The following is a 23,301-nucleotide window of genomic DNA, read 5'->3' on the forward strand; positions in this document are numbered from 1 at the left end:
TCTTGTTAGCTCCTTAGACTGCATATGTATTTGCATTAATAACTATTTGATAAACATAAAGATAAGCTTAGTAGGAGGGACTACTCCTACTAGAACCCTCCTCATGTCAGGAACCACTGGACGATAGAATCACAGACTCTCTTGCTTGATTTCCTCCTGGCCCCGTGAACCTTTCACTCTTGGCTGCCCTGTGGGCCAGAAGTGATGAATACCATTACTCAGCCGATCCCATAGCTTACTTTTTTCTGCAATCCTTACAGATACTATTAGGAATATATTTTCTCAGGTGACGTTGCTCATAATATTTTCCAGAACAATTATACAGCACCATGGAAAGAAAATTTGCTGCTGTTTCCTGTGAGAGAAGAATGAAAGAAACTTCACTGAAGGCTTGCTATGAGAATATGGGAGGCATTATTTATTTATTTGCCTGGGCACCATCCTGTGAAAATGCTGTGTAGGGGGGAAAAAAGAAGATTGTCCTTTATTACACAGCTAGGTCCTTTTTTCTCTAGAGTCATCCTATATTGCACAGTAACATTTTTCCTATGGAGAGGTCAAAGATTAAAAGTTTAATTTTGTGGGAAATTAATTCAGCAGTCAGTCGATTCTTGATGAGTTGAATGTTTCAAAAGAAATGGGCAGGATAGGAGATCCTGTTGGATATTCCCTTAGGGAATACATTGACAGTTGCTACTGAACTAATCAATTTAATATCTGCTGCATAAAATTGCTGCCTAGCAGGTTTTATTTTATTTTATTTTATTTTATTTTCCACAATAGCAAATACGTTGCTTCTCATTACAAAGGAAGTTGCCATGTTGACAGTGAAAAAAAATTCTCTACCATAAAAAATCAAGGAATGAAATAAGATATCAGGGATAAGCAAACCTCAGAAACTTGAGGAAGTGTATTTTAAGTATTGATGAGCCTGCAAAGGACTGGCTTTTCCACCAAGCATATTCGAACTTGATGAGAGGACCTAGGCATAAACATAACACCTGCTTGAGCATGAAGATAAGAGCAGCAGGTAATTTACAAATGCTTTGCCACAAAAGAACAATTTGTGGTATACAAATAGGTTCATATTATCTTCTGAGCCTGATTTCAGTACAATAGTTGTATTTCTCCCTATCCTCACAGACAACAAATTTGATTAACTGTGGTGATGCTTCACAATCCCATACTACAAAACAGATTCCCCAGCCATGTGATAAAAAGTCAGAATATTTAAATTGTATCAAGTCAGCATGATTCTTTGCTTCTACCGTGTAATGTGATCTTCAATGTCTCATGGGAATCCTGTGCCTCTCAGGCTCCTATTTCCCTCCTTCTCTCCCCACCCATCCCACTTTCTCCCGCCCCCCACCAGGGGCCATCCTTCCTGGCCAGACTACATATCCTCAGATGAAATATAGTTTTTCCTGTAATTTAATTCAATGATGCATAGTAGCTCAGATGGATTAAGAGATTAATGACCATCTGAAAAAGATAAAATCTATGTGAAAATTCTTACCATTTTTATAATGAACAAAGATGAAAAGCAGAGGATTTCTTATCAAAAACGTTCCTTTGTTTAAAATAGTTTGAGTCAGTTGCCTTTGTTTCAAGGTTAGTTACTTTATACCAACTGTTGGCTGAGCATCTGGGCTGGTGGGAAGTCTGCAAATATTTAAAAACCAAGAGAAGAAAACAAATCTCTGATGACAATTGTACAATCCTGTTGCATTTGTACATACATAGCAAGTAACAGGACAGTCAATGTTTGTCTCACTGAAAATGACTCGTGAGATTTGAATGGGTCCCTAAGTGCCAAGTGATCTGGTAGCATGCATGCCCAATCAATTATCCTCATATCACTAATAAAATTAAAACTATCTAAGCATAAACACATCAAATAATAAGCCTGGGGCTTTGTTACTCATTACATAGACTTTTAATAGCTTCCAACTTTTTTTCTTCCCATCACTCCCAACTGTGGCCCTGCCCCATTGATTTGTTTCCTATTTGGCACTAAAGTATGCAGTGTAGCATGAAATAGACAGAGGAGCCCTTCTGCAGTCTTTCAGCTATTCAGGGATTTTCTCACATCACGACAGAATGAACTTTCAGCTTTCCCTTTATGAAGCAGGAAGAGAGGCTTAGACCAGGATAGGAAGGGGAGGAGGAAAGAACAGAACCCCTACTTTATTTGAAGATTTCATGCATTGCATTTTTGCAGCGATGGACTATTCCTGCCCCAGGTAAATAATTGGCTATACTTCTCTCTATTTTGCCCCAGAGATTAAAGTATCCTTGTAGCCCATTTCCTCCAAGCTTCCAGCTCAGCTGTGATCACTTCCAAGCTAAAGGGATGAAAACCAGTCAATACATTGAGAAGTGGGAGCCAGACTTAAGTATCAACACACAGTTCCTGGCTATGGGATAGAGGTTTAAGTCATAGTCCCTCCCACTGGCTACCTTGGTCTGCCTTATGGCAGGCAGCCACATCTGGCTGTTTTGCCACCTCTACAGAATACTCTGAAAGGATGGATAACCTCCTTCTTCTGGCCTAGCAGAAGGGTTCATCTTGTTGATGTGAAAACAAACATTGAGTTATCAGAATTGTTCTGGGGGCCATGCATTTCCTCTTTCAGGCAGTTGTAGTTCCTCATCAAATGAGTTGTTGAATACCTACACTGCACAAAACTTGTTTCTAAAAGGAAAATGTTCCCCCTTTCTCCTCAGATTTAGGAAAATATCTTGGTCACAGATACACAGGTTGGCAAACTTCAGATTTTCACTAGCCCTGCAGATTTTAACATCACTGCAATTAGAATGACAACTCAGAAGACCAAAAGGGGAAAGGCACAAAGGCTAGAGATAGACATTACACATAAACTGGTTTAAGTGATCAGAAACTGGCTTAAACCTGTAATAGAACAGATGTTCAGGGCACATAAAACAGTTTGAAAATAGCTAAAACCAGTTTGAGTTAAACCTGGTTGAATGTAGTATCAGACTTAACTGATTTGGGTCAAACCCATTTATGCAATGTCTGTCCCAGACCCATTCTTAGTTTAACTTAAATCAGAGTCCCCCAGCATCCCAGATACTTTGCAGCCCTGGGTGGGGCTCTGTGCTCCAGATCAGGGCTAGTCCCGCCCCTCTACCCCCTAGCTGGAGCTCTCACAGAGACTGCAGGTACAGCAGTGACTTCCTGGCTTCTTCCTGCTCCCCTGCCTGCCCCTGCTCAAGCAAGGATTCCCCTCCTCCCCTCTCCCACAACATGGACTGTAGCCTGCATGTGGTATGCTAGCTAATGCTGAGAGGTATCTGTGTAAGGCAGACAAGACGAAGGCAGATAGGACAATGCCTGCTTAGGGCTTTTTGGAGCAAATCAACAGGTCAGCTGGTATTGTCCTTCCTTAGAAAAAGTTGTTTAAGAAGAGCTTGAACTAATGAGAGATGATTTTGCTTTCTTGATGGGGTGCTAAATGCTGAGTTACTCCCTGTGTAACACCCTGCAGTATACGTAAATCCTGTGTAAATCCCTGCTGACTCCATGGCTGGTCAGGAGCAGTGAGGTGGGGGGGCCCTCCCTAATCAGAGTGTTCTGTGGGGATGTGACCATGCCCCCTCTCAGCATATCACTGTGAAAGGAAGGGAGGCCTGAACCACTGCAGGTATATGCCTGCATTTCTTCAGTCCAGAACAGATGTCTGTGGAGTTACAAATTGGTTCAGTCTATCCAGGTTAGACTAACCTGCAAAGATTGAATCAAGTCAGGGTTAGTCTTTTTGAATGTCTGTCCCTAGCCTAGATGTCCACAGCTTAGACCTGGCTTAGGCCAAGTTTACATTACTATAAGCTGGTTGTTTAGACAGCTTCTGTAGGCTAATTTTGCTCCCCAGGTAGCTCTCCAACTGGCCCTCCCAAATAAAAGACAGTCTCTGAAGACCAAACAGATAAATACAAAACCCTTTGGCCCTGTCCTAGGCAATAGGAAGGGGCTCTTTGACTCTGGCCCCAGCACAGCTGGGCCCCTCCATGCTAGAAAACGTGTTTGGCTCACAGCTTGCTTGTAAACTGCTCCTTCATCCTTCTTTCTCACTTCTGCTCTCTCCCTGGAGATTTTAAGCCAGTGGGATGCTCTCTCTCATTATATAAACTCCTTACAGATGGGCCTGCTCATCAGGACTGAATGCTCCCTCTTAAAGGCTCAGACCACCCTATTACAAGTATAAATTTGACTAGATTCTACAAGCTAGCTGATGCTTCTGTTATTTGAGGAGATGGTGTAACCATGTCAGCAGGAAAACCCCTTTTATCAGCACAGACTGCATCGTCATTAGGGTGTTCTGCTGACAGAGCTATAGAATATGATGGCACAAAGGCTCTGGGAGTGTCTATATGTGCATTTGCTCTGGAGTGGGTTTACTCTAGAGTCAACTCACCCCAGGCAGGCATCTACACATGCAGGGAAGTGGCAGCACGTTTTCTGCTCATGGCAGCAGTCCGCTTCCACCCCCAGTGGCCCAGCACCAGCCCCCAGAGGCCCAGTACCAGCTCTCTGATGCCACCAGGGGGAGTTGGAGGCTCTGGCCACAGCTGCCTGTGGCCTGCAACCATACTCAAAAAGCAGGCTTGCACGCTGTTTCCAGGCCACCTGCTTCCCTGGCCCTGCTTCCATGGCTGCACCCCATGGCTGTATTACTGAAGCCTCTGCCCATAACACCATGGTTGCTCCTGAGGCCATGGCAGCAATGTTCACCACCACAGGCTCCTGCTGGCCACCATGCTGGCTCTACTGGCCACAGGGACCACCACCTGGCTCAGGGCAGTCTCAGTCTGGTGGAGCTGCTGTGCCATGCAGCCACCTGGCCTGGCTTCCTGTGGTGTCCTATACCCACTGCCATCTGGACACCAGGCTGCCACCTGTACCCTGTCACGGATGCTGATGATACACACCTGGATGCCACTAACAGGGCCATCAATGTGTTTTTGGGCCTCCAGCCCCATTGCTTCTGGGCCTGCCTGGGCAGCCAGGACTGGTGGCTACATATTGTCCAGACTATTTGGGAAGACAAGCAGTGGCTCAGGTCCTTTTGCTTGACCCAGGCCACCTTCCAGGCACTCCTAGAGCAGTTTTACCCACACCTGGAATGGTAGGACACCACCATGTGGCAGCTTCTCCCTGTGGACATAAAGCAGGCTATCACCCTGCTCAGGCTACCATACCTGCCAGCCTTCGCTATATCAGAGACCACTTTGGAATGGGCAAGGTGACTGCCAGGGACGCTGTTCTGGAGGTGTGCGGTGCCCTCCAGGGTTTGCTGGGGAACACCATGCTCCATATGCATGACCTCCTGGCAGTAGTGGCAGGATTCCATGCCCTGAGCTTCTCCCAGCACATCAGGGCCCTTGACAGGACCCACATCCCCATCACCTGTCTTCCCTGCAGTGATCACCCCTACTACAGCCATGGGGGCTTCCACTCCATCATGCTCCAGGCCATCATTGACCACTACAGAGCCTTCACCAACATGAATACTGGCTGGTCAGGCCGTGACTATAATGCCCATATATTCTGCAACTCTTCCCTGTGAGCCCTGGTGGAGAGCGGGTGTTTTGCATAAGGCATGCAGGCATGTCGGACCTCCAGGTGGGTGTGATGGTGCTCCTACCCCTCCTCATTGGGGACCCCAACTTCCCACTACTCCTCTGGCCCTACACCAGCTAGCTGGACCTTGCCAGGGACATTTCAACCTGTCCCTGGATCTGATGCATGCCCTGGTGGAATGTGCCTTTGGCCACCTCAAGGGATGCTGGTGCACCTTCACTGCCTGCCTTGAGGTCACCAAGGCCAACATACCCCACATCATTGTCACAGCCTGCATGCTGCATAACGTCTGTGAGGCCCAGGGGGAGCTGTTTCATGAGGCTTGGGCAGAGGAGGTGCAGTGGGCAGAAATCGCCTGGCACTGGGAGTACCAGCTGTGGTAGCAGTGGCAGCGGCAGTCACAGTGGCAGCTCCCCACTGCTGAAGCCCTGGGCAAACTACACACATGGCAGTGGGGGCCAGGATACTGAGTGCAAGAGGCACTGGCCAACCACCTCCTACTGTACTCCCCACTGTAGTCTGACTCGACATCTGCCTATGGATTTCCACTCCACCACACACCCCTAGCACCACACTCATTGTGAACAGTTCTCCGAAAAGCAGTTTATTCCCCTCCACAAAAACAGACCCTCCTCCTGCTCCTCCCTCACCCACAACACAGCCCACCCTGCCTTGCTCCCCAACAACAGAGCCCATCTGCCCCCTTTCCAAAGAGCCCCTCCACCACCCACTTCACCCACCACCAATAAAACACTCTCTTTCCTATGCAGACTGTTTACAATGTGTGGTGTGTGTGCACCCTCCCTGGCACCCAGCACCCCAGCGTCTGGTCACTACCCTGTGAGTGCACACAATACAATGAAGCCAGTGGGCAGGTGGCTCACCTGGGGACAGAAATGCATGCTGCTTTGTTGGCATGCTCACCTTCCCCTTCTGCAGCAGGTGGGTTGAGCCAGCAGGGCCTCTGCATGGTCCTGGCCCCACTGCAGGCAGCTCCTACTCTGTGGCCACATGGAGCCAGGGTAAGCAGTGGGGCTGGCCCAGTTGGGGGGGACCCAGGGCAGGGGCCAGAGAATGGGCTCCTGGCTGGTGGAGGTGCCACTACACCTCAGCCCAGGCCCATGGGAGGGGCAGTGGGGGCTGCTGTTGCTGTGTTGTGGGTGGCTGCCAGGGGGAGGCAGGGCTAGGGACAGGGGCAGTGCAGCGGGCAACATGAAGGTGACCCCCAGGGCCAGGATGGTGTCCAGCACCCGGCAGTCTTCCTTTGTGGCCTTTGCTGCCTTGGTCACTAGAACAGCCTGCTGCTCCAGGGCCTGCATGCGCTGCTTCCCCAGGGCCAGGAGCCTCTCCAGGAACTCCTGGTCTGCCTGCTCCCTTGCCTCCTCATACTCATCCCTGGCCACCTAGTACTGGTCCCTGGCATCCTCAGGCAACATTCTCCACTTACCAAGTCCATGAGTCTACCAGGTGCTCCTCAGCCATGGTGATCAGCTGGTCCAGCAGCCAGCTCCAGTCCTGCATTCAGTGCTGCTGGAGCTGGCACATCTGCAGGGAGCTAGCACACCTCCCAGCTGCCAAGTGCTGCCTCTCCCCGATATGCAGCTGCAGGATCTATAGAGCCAGGAGAAAGAGGTTGTTTGTGAGAGTTTGTAACATTTCTGAGATAAAATGCTCTGTACCAGGGACCTATGAGCTGCTGTTTCTCAGATCAGAAGTTGTGTGTGCATGGGTACCCATGGACCATGGTTAATCATTTGGGAAGGCCCCGGCCCAGGAAGCCACCAGTCAAGCCCCTCATCCCTGCTTGCTTTCTAGGGGAATTCCTCCTCTGTCCCCTTCCCAGTCTGGGATGGGCCTGGCTCCTGGCAGCACCTGCTGCCAGAACTCCCTAGCCACTCCCCTGCCTTTCTTCTGCAGGCCAGCCTGCCTCTTGTGCTGCCTCCAAGACCATAGAACACAAGCTTGTGGGGTGCAGGGTACCAAATAACTGGGATTCACAGCTGCCCATGTCCCCTTCCCCAGGGGTCCCCTTTGGAAAGGCACCCTGAGGATAGTCCCGCCATGCCAGTGATGTGTCCAGAACATGCCCCTGCTGTGAGTGTCCTGGGCATGCCACAGGAAACTGTGTATGAAGACCAAGGGGTTTCCAACCCACTATGCCCTGCTGCTGCTGCTGACCATGTTGCACTGGGTGTACCTGCAAACCTGGCATGAGACCCTGATTTTTGATGTTGCAGAGGGCAAACCTGCCATGCCCCGCAGCCTCTGCTGCCACCTGCAGGGCTACCTGTGGCTGTGCTACATGTCCCTGGCCCCCACAGCCAAGGATGACATCACTGCCGGCATTGACACGTTCCTCAGCATAGATTCATAAATTCATAGATGTTAGGGTCAGAAGGGACCTCAATAGATCATCGAGTCCGACCCCCTGCGTAGGCAGGAAAGAGTACTGGGTTTAGATGACCCCAGCTAGATGCCTATCCAACCTCCTCTTGAAGACCCCCAGGTTAGGGGAGAGCACCACCTCCCTTGGAAGCCCATTTGAGACTTTGGCCACTCTAACTGTAAAGAAGTTCTTCCTAATGTCTAGTCTAAATCTGCTCTCTGCTAGCTTATGGCCATTATTTCTTGTAACCCCCAGGGGTGCCTTGGTGAGTAAAGCCTCACCAATTCCCTTCTGTGCCCCCACGATGAACTTATAGGCAGCCACAAGGTCGCCTCTCAACCTTCTCTTGCAGAGGCTGAAGAGGTCCAGGTGCCCTAGTCTCTCCTCACAGGGCTTGGCCTGCAAGCCCTTAACCATATGAGTGACCCTTCTCTGAACCCTCTCCAGGTTATCCACATCCCTCTTGAAGTGAGGCACCCAAAATTGCATGCAGTATTCCAACTGCGGTCTGACCAGTGCCCAATAGAGGGAAATTATCACCTCCTTGGTTCTGTTCGTCATGCATCTGCTGATGCACGATAAAGTGCCATTAGCTTTTCTGATGACTTTGTCATACTGATGACTCATGTTCATCTTGGAGTCCACTAGGACTAGCATGTGAAGGGCCTGTGCCTATCTATCTGTGGGGGCATAGGCTGCTCAATAAAGTTTTACACTGTCTCCCACCTCCCTGTATGCTATTGGAGGTGGGGGGGGGGGTGCTCTGGAGGTCTGGGGGAGCATGAGTGGGCCAGACAGGAAAGGGGGCAGGGGGAGAGCCCAGGGCACTGGCCATGGTAGGGGCAGGGAGGACCCTTCCTCCAGTACCTGGTTTGCCTGGTGGCCATGGCAGGTGTGCCCAACATCTTGAGTCAGTGCCTACTGGCAGTGAGGATGTACAGCTGCTGGTGATGTATCATGATGCAGTAGTATGGTGCCCAGCTGCCTGGACAGGGGCCTCCTCTGAGGAGGACATGGTGCTGCTGGAAGCTGGAGTTGCCATGGTCAACTTAGGCTCATGGCTGGGGCTGAGCATGTAGGGTTGGTGGGGCAGGCACTGGCCCAGGTTTACAGAGATGCTGGAAGAGGCCAGGGGTGGGCAGCATGATGGGACAGGCTCCTAGTGGACTGAGGGGCCCTCCCCTTCTGATGCATCACAAATTGACTTGTGATTAGAGCAAATTACTGAGCAGTAAGCATCTGTGTATGTAGATGACAAGTCTCCCCTGTGTCTATCTTTTGTAGACACACACTCTGAGGTGTAGACAAGGCCTTGAAATTGGAATGCTGTTACAGTTTAAGTGAGAATATTGAATTGGAGGGTTGGGGGAGAGGAAGGGAGCAGTAAGTGGCTTGTAACAAGAAGATTGCATGGATTTGTTTGAGAAAAGGACAGAGAAGGAAGCAGCTATTAGCAAGGTGCCAAAAGTGTGTCACAGAAGGCACATCTACATGAGATGCTATGTTTCCATAGCAATGAGCTACAGTGATGTAGCTCATTGGTATGGCAATGTAGCATTGGCGGCACAAACTATGATGCTGACATCAGTAGCAATGAGCTCATTGCTACTGTACAGTAGGATTGGAAAGGACCCATGGGCTGCTGGGACTTTGCAGTAATGGCAGTTACTGTGCAGTCATTTAGTACTTGCTTTAGTAAGGTAAGAAACCTTACTGAGGGTGCAGGAACAAATCACCCCGACGTGGAAGAAGAATAGCAAATATGGCAGGCAACCAGCTTGGCTTAGCAGACAACTCTTTGGTGAGCTTAAACACAAAAAGGGAGCTTACAAGAAGTGGAAGCTTGGATAGATGACTAGGGAGGAATATAAGAATATTGCTTGGGCATGCAAGGATGAAATCATGAAGGTCAACATGCAACTGGATTGGAAGCTATCAAGTGACATAAAGGGTAACAAGAAGGGTTTTTATAAGTATGTTTGCAAGAGGAAGAAGGTCAGGGAAAGTCTCTTATTGAATGGGTGAAGCAACCTAGTGGCACAGAAGTAAGAAAGGACTGAAGTACTCAATGCCTTTTTTACCTCAGTTGCTAAAGGAAGTACTAAATGACTATGCAGTAACAACTGCACAGTCAGGGGCATATGTAGACGTGCCCACTATGAAACAAATCCCCATATTTCTATGCTTGACAGTTCTGTAACTGGGAAAGGTGGAAGGACCTGTGCAAAAACCCTTGGCATCATCTATGTGGAGAGGCTCTAAAGCTGCCTTATCCAAAGTGGCAGCTGATTGGGCTATTGTAATTGGTAGAGCTGATACTACCCTGGGCACTGTGCAGCTGCCCTGGGTGTGAAGCTGCACAGCTATACCTCTGATACTTGGCCCTGTTTTACTGAATAAAGTGTGTATTTACTCTTAAGTTAACTTATACAGTGAATTAAGCTTTTATGAGTAAGGACACCACAGGAAAACAGCCTCTCAGGGAAGAAAAAGGCTTCTGTGGATATATGGGAAATAGGTTATTTATCTTAAATAATAACTTGTGTACACCCACATATCTTTTTCTGCTCAAGGACCATATGTGACATTTTACTGCAGAGATCACAAGAGGGGTCACTTCATTGGCAGAATTTTCTCAGTAGAGGTCATATTGCATGCATTTCTACAGCCTTTAAATAAAAATAAATACATATTTGTACAAATCAAAGTACCCCTATGAAATCTTTCTATTGGGATAGTTTGCAAAAGAACATAAGAAATTTAAAAGAGTAATAGAATGGGACCTGTAAATAAAATCTTCGGTAGCAACAAACCCAATGATAATTTATGTCCTGGGACCTAAATGTCTTTTTTTTTTTTTTTTTTGAAAATATTCTTTGCCTGATTGAGAATGTTTAGTAATGCCATATGAGTTATACTGTCTTATATAAACCTTGAGAGTCCCAATGCTGGTAAAAGACAGGAAATTCCTGGCTTTGTTGAAATCAATGGCAAAAAATGCCATTTACTGCTCTTGAAAAAGATTTCTTCACTACAAGTGCACTGGTTTGGGAAACCCCACCCAAATCCCACTGGTCAGAAAAAAGAACAAAATATGCCAACAATTATGTGGCTAATTCAACCTAAATTCAAAAATTATATTTACTCCAAAGAAAACTGAATGTTTGGCAAAGAAAGTATTCAGCAATATATATATAATAAAATCACCAAGCCCTAACACTGCATTTGACATTAATCTTTGACTGCATTTGACACTGATCACTGTAATGTCAAAAGGGATAGGGGGATATATGTATATAGTATCTGAAGCTTTCTCCACAATAAAACCAAGCCCAACCAAGATATATACACACATCTATATCTATAGATATAGATATGGATGTGTGTGTTCATGTATGCATGTATCTTGGTTGGGCTTGGTTTTATGTTAGAGAAAGCTTCAGATACTAAATTCATGATGTTTTAGAAGGAAGCACAGACTAAATAAATGCATGGATCTGAACTCTTAAATGTTGGGGAAGTGAGTCCTGAATCTTAATGGCTTGGCAAAAACACATCTTTAGTTCTTACTGGAAGATCTTTAGTTCTTTACGTTTAGTTCTTACTGTGTTAAAAACATATCTTTAGCAGACAGCAGGGAGAAGCAAACAGGACAGTTTGCAAGCAGTTCACTGGGAGCAAGAGGATGAAGGGGAAGAGAAAACAGGCACCAGGCACCAGACCCTGCTCTGGGAAGGTAAGTGAGCCCGGGTTGCCTGTGTGTTTGACTTGCTGAGGGCTGTTTGGTGAGTTGTGTGCTTAGGCATATGCTCTGAGTAGCTGAGAGGAGGGATCCCTGATTGATTGCTGCCTGGGTGTGATGAAAGGCCCTAACAAAGGGGCCTAGTGGAGTCCAGGTCCAAGAGAGGTATAGAAGACACTACAAATGACCAGGGGAACAGGGAAAAGCAAACAGGGCTGTTTGCAAGCAGTTCACAAGTCAGTTTGGTGGTCAGTTTGCCACTTCCCTCTTTGATGGGGATCCTGTAAAGTAAGATTCTTTTTTTACATATGTAATTAAGACCGCATAACCTACATGGTTTTATTTTAAACAGCTAAACCTCAGCAGCTAGACCAACACATAAGCCCCTTGTTTAACTAGAATCAAGAGCAAGAGAGAGTTTTGCTAGGGAATTTGCTTGGCAACTCTCTCTCACAGTCCTTCATGGCAAGCTTGCTGAGAGAAAAGCGTCCGCAGGGAAAAGGGAATCTTTCAGGATCAAGGAATAGCAAGCAGGTCATCTACAGGGGAGTTTGCTAGGGAATATCTGCTTAGAAACAGGCAGGAAGTGAGAGGCAGCAGATTAGAAGACCAATAGAGATGGCTGGATGACATGGCAGCCCAGAGCCACTGCCACTTTTAGCTCTTCCTCTGCTTGCACCTGTCAGGTGTCTGTCTAGGAAGGACTGCCAACCATTGAGGTCCTCACCTGGCACTGTGCAGACTGAGGCTTGCAAGTTACTTCCAGTGAAAGCCAGGTGGGGGAGTGCCTGCAATGTAAGTGCTGCCTCCTGGTGGTGTTTCTCAGGGAGCAGGCAGGAGGGCTACAGGAGGAGGTAGTAAGGCTCTGAAGCATCCTCTGCCATGAGGACTTCATCAGTTCCATACTGCAGGAAACCTCTAAGACTGTGGAAGAAGGACTACCAGAGGCAGTGCCAGAAAAGAAAGAAGGCATGGGCTCCCAGGAAGGTGGAAGTTGGAAGCTTATGACCTCTGTCAGCCACAAGAAGTAGCAATCCCCACCTACAGTGGTTTGCCAGGAGAATAGACATGGAATGCTAGTAACAGAGGAGAAGCGCATTCATTGATGGAAGAGTCCAGGTAAGGAAGCCCCAAGGTGAGAAGAATCAAGACCACTACCACAAAGAGCAAAAGATAGGCGGTGGTGTTTGGAGAATCCCTTTGGGGATGTGGGGGGTGGATGTAGGGATCAGATCTGAGATGTCTCAGAAGGATAACCAAGACTCATCTGACCCTCTGACTACTACCCCATGCTGCTCATACATGGCTGCTCACCACTGCCACGGGCGACCCTTAGCAAATGAAGAGTGGCTACAGGGGTGAAGAATGAAGGGAATGGGGGCACAGGTGGTGCTCTCCTTGATCCTTCCAGTTAAGGGGAAGGGCCTGAACAGGATTCCTAACCTAGTGAGGGGGGCATTAAACTAGGTTCACCAGCGGATGGAGACCAAAGCCACGAGGTAAGTGGGGAATTGGAAGACAAGGAAGGTAGGGCAATTGGCTAGTTACCTCAGGTGTCCCTACACAAATGTACAGAGCCTGGGAAACAAGCAAGAATAGTTGGAAGTCCTCGCACATTCCTGGAACTATTACGTGATTGGAATAACAGAGACTTGGTGGGATAGCTTGCATGACTGGAGTACTGCCATGGATGGACAGGCTGTTCAGGAAGGACAGGCAGGGAAGAAGAGTAGGAGAAGTTACTCCATATGTAAAAGAGCTGTATGCTTGCTCAGAGCTCCAGTATGAAACTGGAAATAGGCCTGTTGAAAGTCTCTGGGTTAAGGTTAGAGGGAAGAGCAACAAGGATGATGTCATGGTGGGTGTCTGGTATAGACCACCAAACAAGGAGAATGAGGTGGATGAGGCTTTCTTCAAACAACACATAGAAGTTTCCAGATCATAGGCCTGGTTCTCATGCGGGACTTCAATGAACCTGACGTGCTGGGAGGGCAATACAGCAGTGCAAAAACAATCCAGGAAGTTTTTAGGGAGCGTTGGAGACAACTTCCTGGTGCAAGTATTGGAGAGATGAATTAGGGGTTGTGTCTTCCTGACCTGCTGCTCTCAAACAGGGAAGAATTGGTGAGGGATGTGAAAGTGAATGGAAAGTTGGGCAGCAGTGACCATGAGATGATTGAGTTAAGGATCCTGAGGAAAAGAAGGAAGGAGAGTAGCAGAGTATGGACTCTGGACTTCAGAAAAGCAGACTTTAACTCCCTCAGGGAACTGATAGGCAGGAACCTCTGTGAGGCCAGTCTGAGGGGAGAAAGGAGTCCAGGAGAGCTGGTTGTATTTTAAAGAAACCTTACCGAGGGCAAAGGAGTAAATCATCCTGATGTGTGGGAAGAATAAAAAAATATGACAGGCAACCAGCTTGGCTTAGCAGAGAACCATTCAGTAAGTTTAAACACAAAAAGGAAGGTTACAAGAAGTGGAAGCTTGGGCAGATGACTAAGGAGAAGAATAAGAATATTACTCAGACATGCAGGGATGAAATCAGGAAGGTCAAAGTGGAATTGGAATTGCAGCTATCAAGGGGCATGAAGGGTAACAAGAAGGGTTTCTATAAGTATGTTAGCAACAGGAGGAAGGTCAGAGAAAGTATGGGTCCCTTATTCAATGGGGGAAGCAAACTAGTGACAGATTAGGAGGAAAAGGCTGAAGTACTCAATGCCTTTTTTACCTCAGTCTTCACAGGCAAAGTCATCTCCCAAACCATTGCACCTGGCAGCACAGATTGGGGAAGAGGTGAATGGCCAAGAGTGGTGAAAGAATAACCTTAATTTTCTATGATTTCATGATTCTTCTACATCAGGGGCATGTACATTAAAGGGGCTTATTTTCCAGTAGGCAATTCATCTTTTACACTAGAGGATTCATGGCATCTGATGAAATCAGCTGTTGCTAATGCAATTTTGCTCATGCCATTCTGAATCAGCTAGTGTTTAAGGTGCCACCCTACTGTACCTTTTGCCTGACTTCAGACTAACACAGCTCTTCAATTAGAGGCTCAGTAAATGATACACCTTGTACTGTACAAAGCAAGCTGGACACAGGCAACCAGGCATCATCACAATATAGAATTCATCTGTGACTACTGATAGGTGAGAGGGGAGGTGAAAAGTTGTTCTTTGGGCCCCATCAACCTGATCCCCAACCTGATCCAACATGTACCTGCTGACCATTGAGGTTCTACTCCTACAGTCATATCTCCTGCACTGGCAGCTATGAAAGACATGAAGTAAGATTTGCTGCAGTGGATCTCTACCTTCCGAGGTACTCCACAACAGAAAAGATCCTCCAGAGACCATATTCTATTATCCTGCATCAGAAGAAAATGTCCCAAGTTCAGGGCAATTAGAACTGATTTATAAAGAGTGAAGAGAATGAAATCTGCCAAATAAAGTATTGATTCCACACTGGTCCTTGGTGACACTGAGCAATTGTGATAGGTAGGTGAGACAAGTTAGCCTTAACAGGAGCACTGGATCTTGACACTGCTGAATGTAAGGTTGTTTGGATCTGTATCTAATGATTTTTGTATCTTAAGTCCATCTCCAGTCTATAGCATGGATTCCTTCCAATCTCAACCCAACACATCAACATTTTCTTCAGCGTACAATGTCAGCATGTAATGAGAAAACTTTAGGTAATCTAAATCTAAACTTTTTGGTCATGACAAATAAGCTTTCCAGAACTATTGAGAGCTGTATAGATTCTCCATTTACATTACCTACATTTTAAAAGCTGTGTCACCAGGAATTAGCTCATCAAGTTCCTTCTCAGCTACAAGGTGTACCGCTGTATTGACAGAATCTGTTTAGCTTCACATACCACTTTTCTGAAATAAAAAAGTCTTTCCAAGAGCACAAAATGCAAGCTCTAATGAAGAATAAATAAGGCAAATGATATTGGGCTTCTGTCCTTTTCTATTTCGAGAAATATTTAATTAAGTTTATAGCTCTTCAATTTGCAGCTTTCACAAAGACAGTTTGGAATGAGAGAATAGGTACCAAAGCTAACACGTTCAAGTTTCCTTATAGGTATGCACCTCAACACCATCCATATTGCACATTTAAAAGTAACACTGATTGCTGCATTCTGAATTGGCTCTCCTGTCTATGCTTTACTAGTCTCCACTCCCTGCAGCCCTGGAATACTGAAGAAAATATGAAACATATCACTTTGTTCAATCAGAACTCAAGTACCATCTGATCCTGACCTGAATGTTCATCTGCAGATTTACTGATGACATCTACTTCAAATAGAAAACTGACTAACAGACAACAGCTAATCACAGCCAGGAAATATTTCTCAAGTCTTGTCATCTTACTACTGCATCTCATGCTATTCTTAGGACTTAATCTTGTTCATCATAGTCACAAAGGCACTCTTGCTGACCTTATAGTCTCAAGTGCATATGGAAACATATGGCCATTATAATAGGAAAGAATTTCCCACAGCAGATAAGATGATGGCTAAACATGCTGGTGGAAGATCCCTCCCATGTGTGGAATCCTGATGTGATAAAGAGACATCACAGTGCCTCTTACATCACCGCTCGGCACATTGTGTGGGGTATAGGGTACATGGGCAGGTAGGATTCTTCTATGCTTCAGGGATTGTTGGATCCCTAAGCAATCCTTTAGGCCAGCAAACAGCCAGATATAAAATAGGGCAGCCAGACCTGATTTAAAAGCTACTCTACATTACACTGTTGATCTGCTCCAGACAACCCTAGGATTAAGGGGGAAATAAAGACATCTGGATCATCTCTTTAGTCTTGAATTGTGCTGAGGACATTGTTCCAATCTGCAGATGCAGCCTAGAATCAAGGTTCATATTTCCTATTCAAAGTCTTATCCCCAAAAAATCAATTAATTAATCTCCTGATTATTTTTATTAACCTTTAAAATTAAGTGTTTTTGTAATTTAGATTAAGAAAAATAATACTGACAATGAAATGAGATCACAGTATAGATAAGGAAGCACAAAATAACATTTCATTCAACATATCACAAAAGACTATATCACATATATTTCATATTTTATATTGTAGAAAAACTCAGAAGAAAGGAGTCTTAATGCGTAGAAAAGAGGAACAGGTTATAAAATCAAGCCCTATGATAACTCCTGCAGAACATTTGTGCTGGGCAGAAAAAAATGCCTCAAAAAATGCCTAAAAGAGTCAGAAAGCTACCATAATACTCCATGTACATCTGTTCTCATTCTGTTGGAACATTTTTACAAAAACTGGAGGCTCCCATGTGATCAGTCTATCTCTTGTTGAAAAAAGCTGCCCTCTTCATCAGAATATCTTTATAGGTATAGACAGAAGTGCAGCTCCCTTATCTAACTCATGGTGTTTCACACAAAGCACAGTGAGTTAGACTGATCTTCCCAACTCAACAGATATTAGCTGTTGGATTGGTAAAATGGGGGATCATGCTCTAATTTGAAGCTGATCCAGGGAGAATTGTTGTCTCTCTTCAGCCTCTTCCCCTAACTTTGTCCCCCACAGCAGCCTCTGGTACTGTCTCAGGATGGGTGGGGGAGAAGGCAGGGGAAGGAGGTCCATTCTGGGGTTTCCCCAGCCTGCACTGGAGTGGGTGGGTGAGTGGATTGGAGACCCCCACTGCAGGGGGACCCCCATCCCCCTCCCCACCCTCCAGCACCAGCTGGCAACCCCCAGAGTGATCTCCCTCCACTCCTTTCTCCCCTTCCCATTCTAAAAATAGTTCTGGGACCAGGGCTGGGATGCATCATCCTAGCCCTGCTCTCAGCATATGCTGACAGATGTTAATGAGACCACTCTGCTTTGGAAGGATTTCATCTAAACCCTCATTATATTACATGAGGGCTCAGATTGTCATGGGATTGGGACCATTTAAAGTGCTTTGCAGCCATACACTTGTGCTTGGTCACAGTCAAAGAGAACTTTCAGGCTAGATTGGGTGAAAATTGTCACTTCTATCTGTGCCTTGATTAATCATAGATTTTGTAGATTTCATAGACATTAGGACTGGAAGGGACCTCACAAGCTTATTGGATCGAAAGGGCAGTCAGTCAGCAGGGGTCAAATGATCCCAGCAAGATAGGCATCCAAGTGTTTCATGTAGGCATCATAATGAAGATTATGGTCATTATTGCTCTCCAGCAGTCACTCTTATGGATGTAGTATAGCATTAGACCTAACGGATATAAAATGTAAAGTGGCTAGTTCAGGTACTGTAGCTTCAGAAGCATGGAGCTCTGTTGAGGAATGAACATTTACATAGCTTTAAGGTAGGTTTTATACCCTGCACTGAGTTCTAGACTGCTGTGGCCCTGAGCTACCTAGTTCAAAGCTAGCTCAGGGATGCCCATGTAACTCTACACAAGAGTGACTGTAGTATAGAAACATCCACAATGAGGGGAAACAACTTGCCTAAGGTGAACTAGCAGGCCAGAGGCAGAATCAGGAACAGTACTCAGGTTTCTGTGGGTACAGTACCTATTCCAATGCTAGATGAGGGTTATGAAGTGCCATTCATATTTGCAAAGTGCTGTGAAATCATCAGAAGGTAACAGCTAGTTTTTTGGGTTTTTTTATCCTATTAATACACAGTCAGTGACAGTTTCATTTATGTTTATAAAAAATCTCAAAATTAAGGTTGTACCAAAAGAGATTTGGGGGTGGGGGTGGGGGGATGATACCAATGGTTGATTTTTAACGAGCCATATTAGCCAATACTTATCTAATTGCCAGTATGCAGCCCAGAAGATTGGAGAGCAGCATCTAGCTGGTAAATCTGTTGTGGGGGAAGGGGCAAAGGGGGATGGAAGGGGCGTGGAGGAGCAGATTGAGGCCCCCATGATGAGGGAGGGAGTGGGGCTGCAGCCACCCCACAGTTTGCAGTAGACCCACATGTCGGGGCCGAGGGGCTGTGGCCAGCAGCTTGGGCACGTGGGCCGGGGAAAAGGTTGGCACGGCGAACTAGAATTAGGCACTGACGCGTAGAGGTTGATTAAAGATTGTTTTACTTACACCGTAGGTGGTCGCGGTGCAGGCAGGAAAAACATTTTTGAGTTGCAGTTACAGACAAACACAAGCGGAGTTTGCTAGGCTCCACTGAAGACACACGAGCGGAGTTTGCTAGGCTCCGCTAAACGAACACGAACAGAGCTCTGGATACCACTCACGGAGTTTGCTAGGCTCCATGGAACGACTGAAATGAGAGTCCGAAAGGTGACTCTCCACGAGTGCGCAGGGTAGGGTACGTCGAGGGATCATGCGGTGACGGGGAGAGGCTAGAGGTTGATCAGGCCCCTGTATCCTCCTCTAAGGCACACGCAGAGTTTGTTAGGCTCTACAGTGTGCTTAGAGTTCTTCACAAGATGGATGTGAAGTCCTCCAACTTGGGCGGAAACTGCTCAAGCCTCTTATACGCCTAGCAAGCCAATCGCTAGCCACCACATGGGAATAATTTAGAAACAGCCAATAGTGGGAAACAAATTTACATACGGGTGGTGGGAACTCCTTTGCACCGGGGTTTTCTCTATGCAACTGAGAATTGCACCGTGCAAAGAAAGCTCCATGTGGCGGGAAATAATTCTGCAGTGCCGAAGCACACACAGAATCATACCCTTTGGGTCATGACACCACATAGCCCCACCTCCCAGTGCCACTACTGCCTGCCCCAAGTGCAGCCTGGCCTCCCCCTTCCAGGAAGAGCCCAGCTCCACCCCAGTCCCAGCCCACAGTGGCAGCTCACCGTTGCCCCATGGGCAGATCTGGGAGCACGTGCACCCCATGCCCTCCCAGGGTGTGCATAGTGGTTCATAGATTCATAGATGTTAGTGTCGGAAGGGACCTCAATAGATCATCGAGTCCGACCCCCTGCATAGGCAGGAAAGAGTGCTGGGTCTAGATGACCCCAGCTAGATGCCTATCCAACCTCCTTTTGAAGACCCCCAGGGTAGGGGAGAGCACCACCTCCCTTGGGAGCCCGTTCCAGACCTTGGCCACTCGAACTGTGAAGAAGTTCTTCCTAATGTCCAGTCTAAATCTGCTCTCTGCTAGCTTGTGGCCATTATTTCTTGTAACCCCTGGGGATGCCTTGGTGAATAAAACCTTACCAATTCCTTTCTGTGCCCCCGTGATGAACTTATAGGCAGCCACAAGGTCGCCTCTCAACCTTCTCTTGCGGAGGCTGAAGAGGTCCAGGTTCTCTAGCCTCTCCTCATAACGCTTGGTCTACAAGCCCTTAACCATACGAGTGGTCCTTCTCTGGACCCTCTCCAGGTTATCCACATCTCTCTTGAAGTGTGGTGCCCAGAATTGCACACAGTACTCCAACTGCGGTCTGACCAGCACCCGATAGAGGGGAAGTATCACCTCTTTGGATCTATTCGTCATGCATCTGCTGATGCATGATAAAGTGCCATTGGCTTTTCTGATGGCTTCGTCACACTGCCACCCCCTCCCTGTGCCCCTAGATGAGCTGCAGCTCTGTCCCATGGCCTGCCCCACCCTGGCTGTGCAGTGCCTGCCCCTGCCCCAGGCACAGTCTCAGGCCCACTTCCTCCCTCATGGCAGGGGCCTCAGTCCATGTCCCCTCCCATGCCCCTTCAATCACAGTAGACTTACAAGCTATACCCAGCTGCTTTCCATGCTGCCAGGCTGTGCTCCTGGCTGCTTGCATGCTGCACTGTGGCTACATGCATGTACAGAGCATTTATTGGCTACATTATCAACCACATCAGCCAAAAAAAAGCCAATTGCAATACTGTCAATTTTCCTTATATTGGTGCCAATCCGATATGGGACTGATGTATCAGTGCACCTCTACCAAAAATTATTGACTTTTTCCATATTTTCATCTGGGCACTGCTGAGCCTTATTTCAAGGTGTTTTTAACTAATGGGGCAAAACTAGGACAAATGCCACAAAATTTGGCTAGGAGAGCTTTCATTCTCTGATGGAGGTAGAAATGAGAAGTGGCCATAGTCTGCTCCTGCTATCCATAGAAAGAAGAAAAGTGATAATAAATTACAGGAATAACTTGCTAGGTGTTCTACCTCTATCCTCTCATCCTTGTCTAATGTGATTTTCTGTTAATTTTTCTGAGCAGGGATCGGGTCACCCCCCCCCACCCCACCAGGACCCCCATAGGACCCCAGGGAGGTGCACCCAGGCCTAGGGTCAGTGAGTATCTAGTCAGGGAACTTCTGGATGTATTTAAATCAGCTGGTCCTGATGATCTCCACCCCAGAGTGTTGAGGGAATTAGCAGAGGTCATCGCGGGACCCTTGGCAGAGCTTTATGAGCACTCGTGGAGCTCTGATGTGGTGCCAGAGGATTGGAAAAGGGCCAATGTGGTTCCCATTTTCAAAAAAGGGAGGAAGGAGGACCTAGGAAACTATAGGCCAGTTAGTCTTACTTCGATCCTGGGTAAGCTTTTTGAGAGAATTATCCTGGCGCATATCCACGAGGGACCAGCAGGGGAGATTATGCTTAGGGGCAACCAACTCAGGTTCATTAGAGGCAGGTCGTGTCAGAACAACCTGGTGGCCTTCTATGACCAGGTTACAAAATCCTTAGACGCAGGTGTAGCAGTGGACGTAGTCTTTCTGGACTTTAGGAAGGTCTTCAACGCTGTGTCTCACCCCATTCTCATTAAAAACTAGGGGACTGTGGTGTTGACACCTACACAGTCAAATGGGTCACTAACTGGCTGGAGGGCCGCACCCAGAGAGTGGTGGTGGATGGATCTTTTTCGATCTGGAGGGATGTGGGAAGTGGGGTTCCACAGGACTCTGTCCTCGGGCCTGCACTATTCAACATCTTCATCAGCGACTTGGATGAAGGGGTAAAAAGCACCCTGTTCAAGTTAGCAGATGACACTAAGTTGTGGGGGGAAGTGGCCATGCTAGAAGGGAGGAATAGGCTGCAATCAGACCTAGACAGGTTACAGGGGTGGGTGGATGAGAACAGGATGGGTTTCAACACTGATAAGTGCAAGGTACTGCACCTGGGGAGGAGGAACCAGCAGCAGACCTACAGGCTGGGGAACTCCCTTCTTGTCAGTGCAGAGACAGAAAAGGATCTTGGAGTCATTATTGATGCCAAAATGAACATGCGCTGGCAGTGTGGGGACCTGGTCAGGAAGTCCAACCGTACCTTGTCATGTAGCCACAGATGCATCTCAAGCAGGTCCAAGGAGGAGGTGATCCTCCCCCTCTATGTGACACTGGTCAGGCTGTAGTTGGAGTACTGCGTCCAGTTCTGGGCACCGCACTTCAGGAGGGATGTGGACAATATGGAGAGGATCCAGAGGAGGGCCACTCGCATGATCAGGGGTCAGCAGGTCACGCCCTACAAAGAGAGGCTAAGGAACCTGAACCTGTTCAGTCTTCATAAAAGAAGGCTGAGGGGGGATCTAGTAGCCATTTACAAACTAGTCAGAGGGGAGCAGCAGGGATTGGGGGAGTCCCTGTTCCCCCGAGCACTACCAGGAGTGACTAGAAATAACGGCCACAAGCTGGCAGAGGGTAGATTCAGACTAGACATCAGGAGGTGCTACTTCACTGTCAGGGTGGCTAGGATCTGGAACCAACTTCCAAGAGAAGTGGTGATGGCTTCTACCCTGGGGGTCTTTAAGAGGAGGCTACATGAACACCTTGCTGGGGTCGTTTGACCCCAGTACTCTTTCCTGCCATGGCAGGGGGTCAGACTTGATGATCTGCTCAGGTCCCTTCCAACCCTACCAACTATGAAACTATGAAACTATGAAACCATGACAGTCTTGAAGAATAAATGGGACTTCAAAATGGGGACTTGTTAAGCAAGTAATTGGCAGAGCAAAGTTTTGTTTTGATCTTCTGTTGCTAAGGGTTTCTCATAATGTTGCCTCAGTATGGAGTGATTTATGAAATTATGAACTTTCTATACCTACTGTCTGAATTCTTGTTCCCCATGTTTAGTATGTCCACAATTCCTTAAGGAGAATGTGTTTTTGAGCATAGTATGAATATTAATAGAATGGGTGTATATTTTAAGTAACAATTTACTGGCATGTTTTACAATAACAAATATATCACGGACTAGTAATTGTAGTGATCACTGGATTCAATAAACAAAGGCATAAGTAAATTAGAAGAACTAAACAACAAACTTTATTGTAGAGCAGTAGGCAACCTCTGCAGACCCTTGGTCTCTCACTCTCTAATTATTTACCATAAGTGAAGAACCACCTTCAAATTCACAACTTCAGTAGTTCTAGGACTAAGGCTACTTCGGTAGTCTAAGTAATGGAGTGTCTCTAAATTATAACTACCATCACTACAGTAGGGCTTGTGGAGACCCGAAGGATTATCTAGTCCTGTGTTCCTTCACAAATGGAGAATGTACTGTTCCTAAACCAGCTGAGGTAAATGCCCATACAGCTTCTGAAAAACTTTCAATGAAGGAGATTCTACAGTTTCCAAAGGCAGCATGTTTCCTTGTCCTGTTGTTCGTACAGTTAAGACATTCTTTCTGAGCCTTGA

This window comes from Alligator mississippiensis, chromosome 5 (assembly GCF_030867095.1).
Source record: "Alligator mississippiensis isolate rAllMis1 chromosome 5, rAllMis1, whole genome shotgun sequence".
NCBI classification, from domain to species: Eukaryota; Metazoa; Chordata; order Crocodylia; family Alligatoridae; genus Alligator; species Alligator mississippiensis.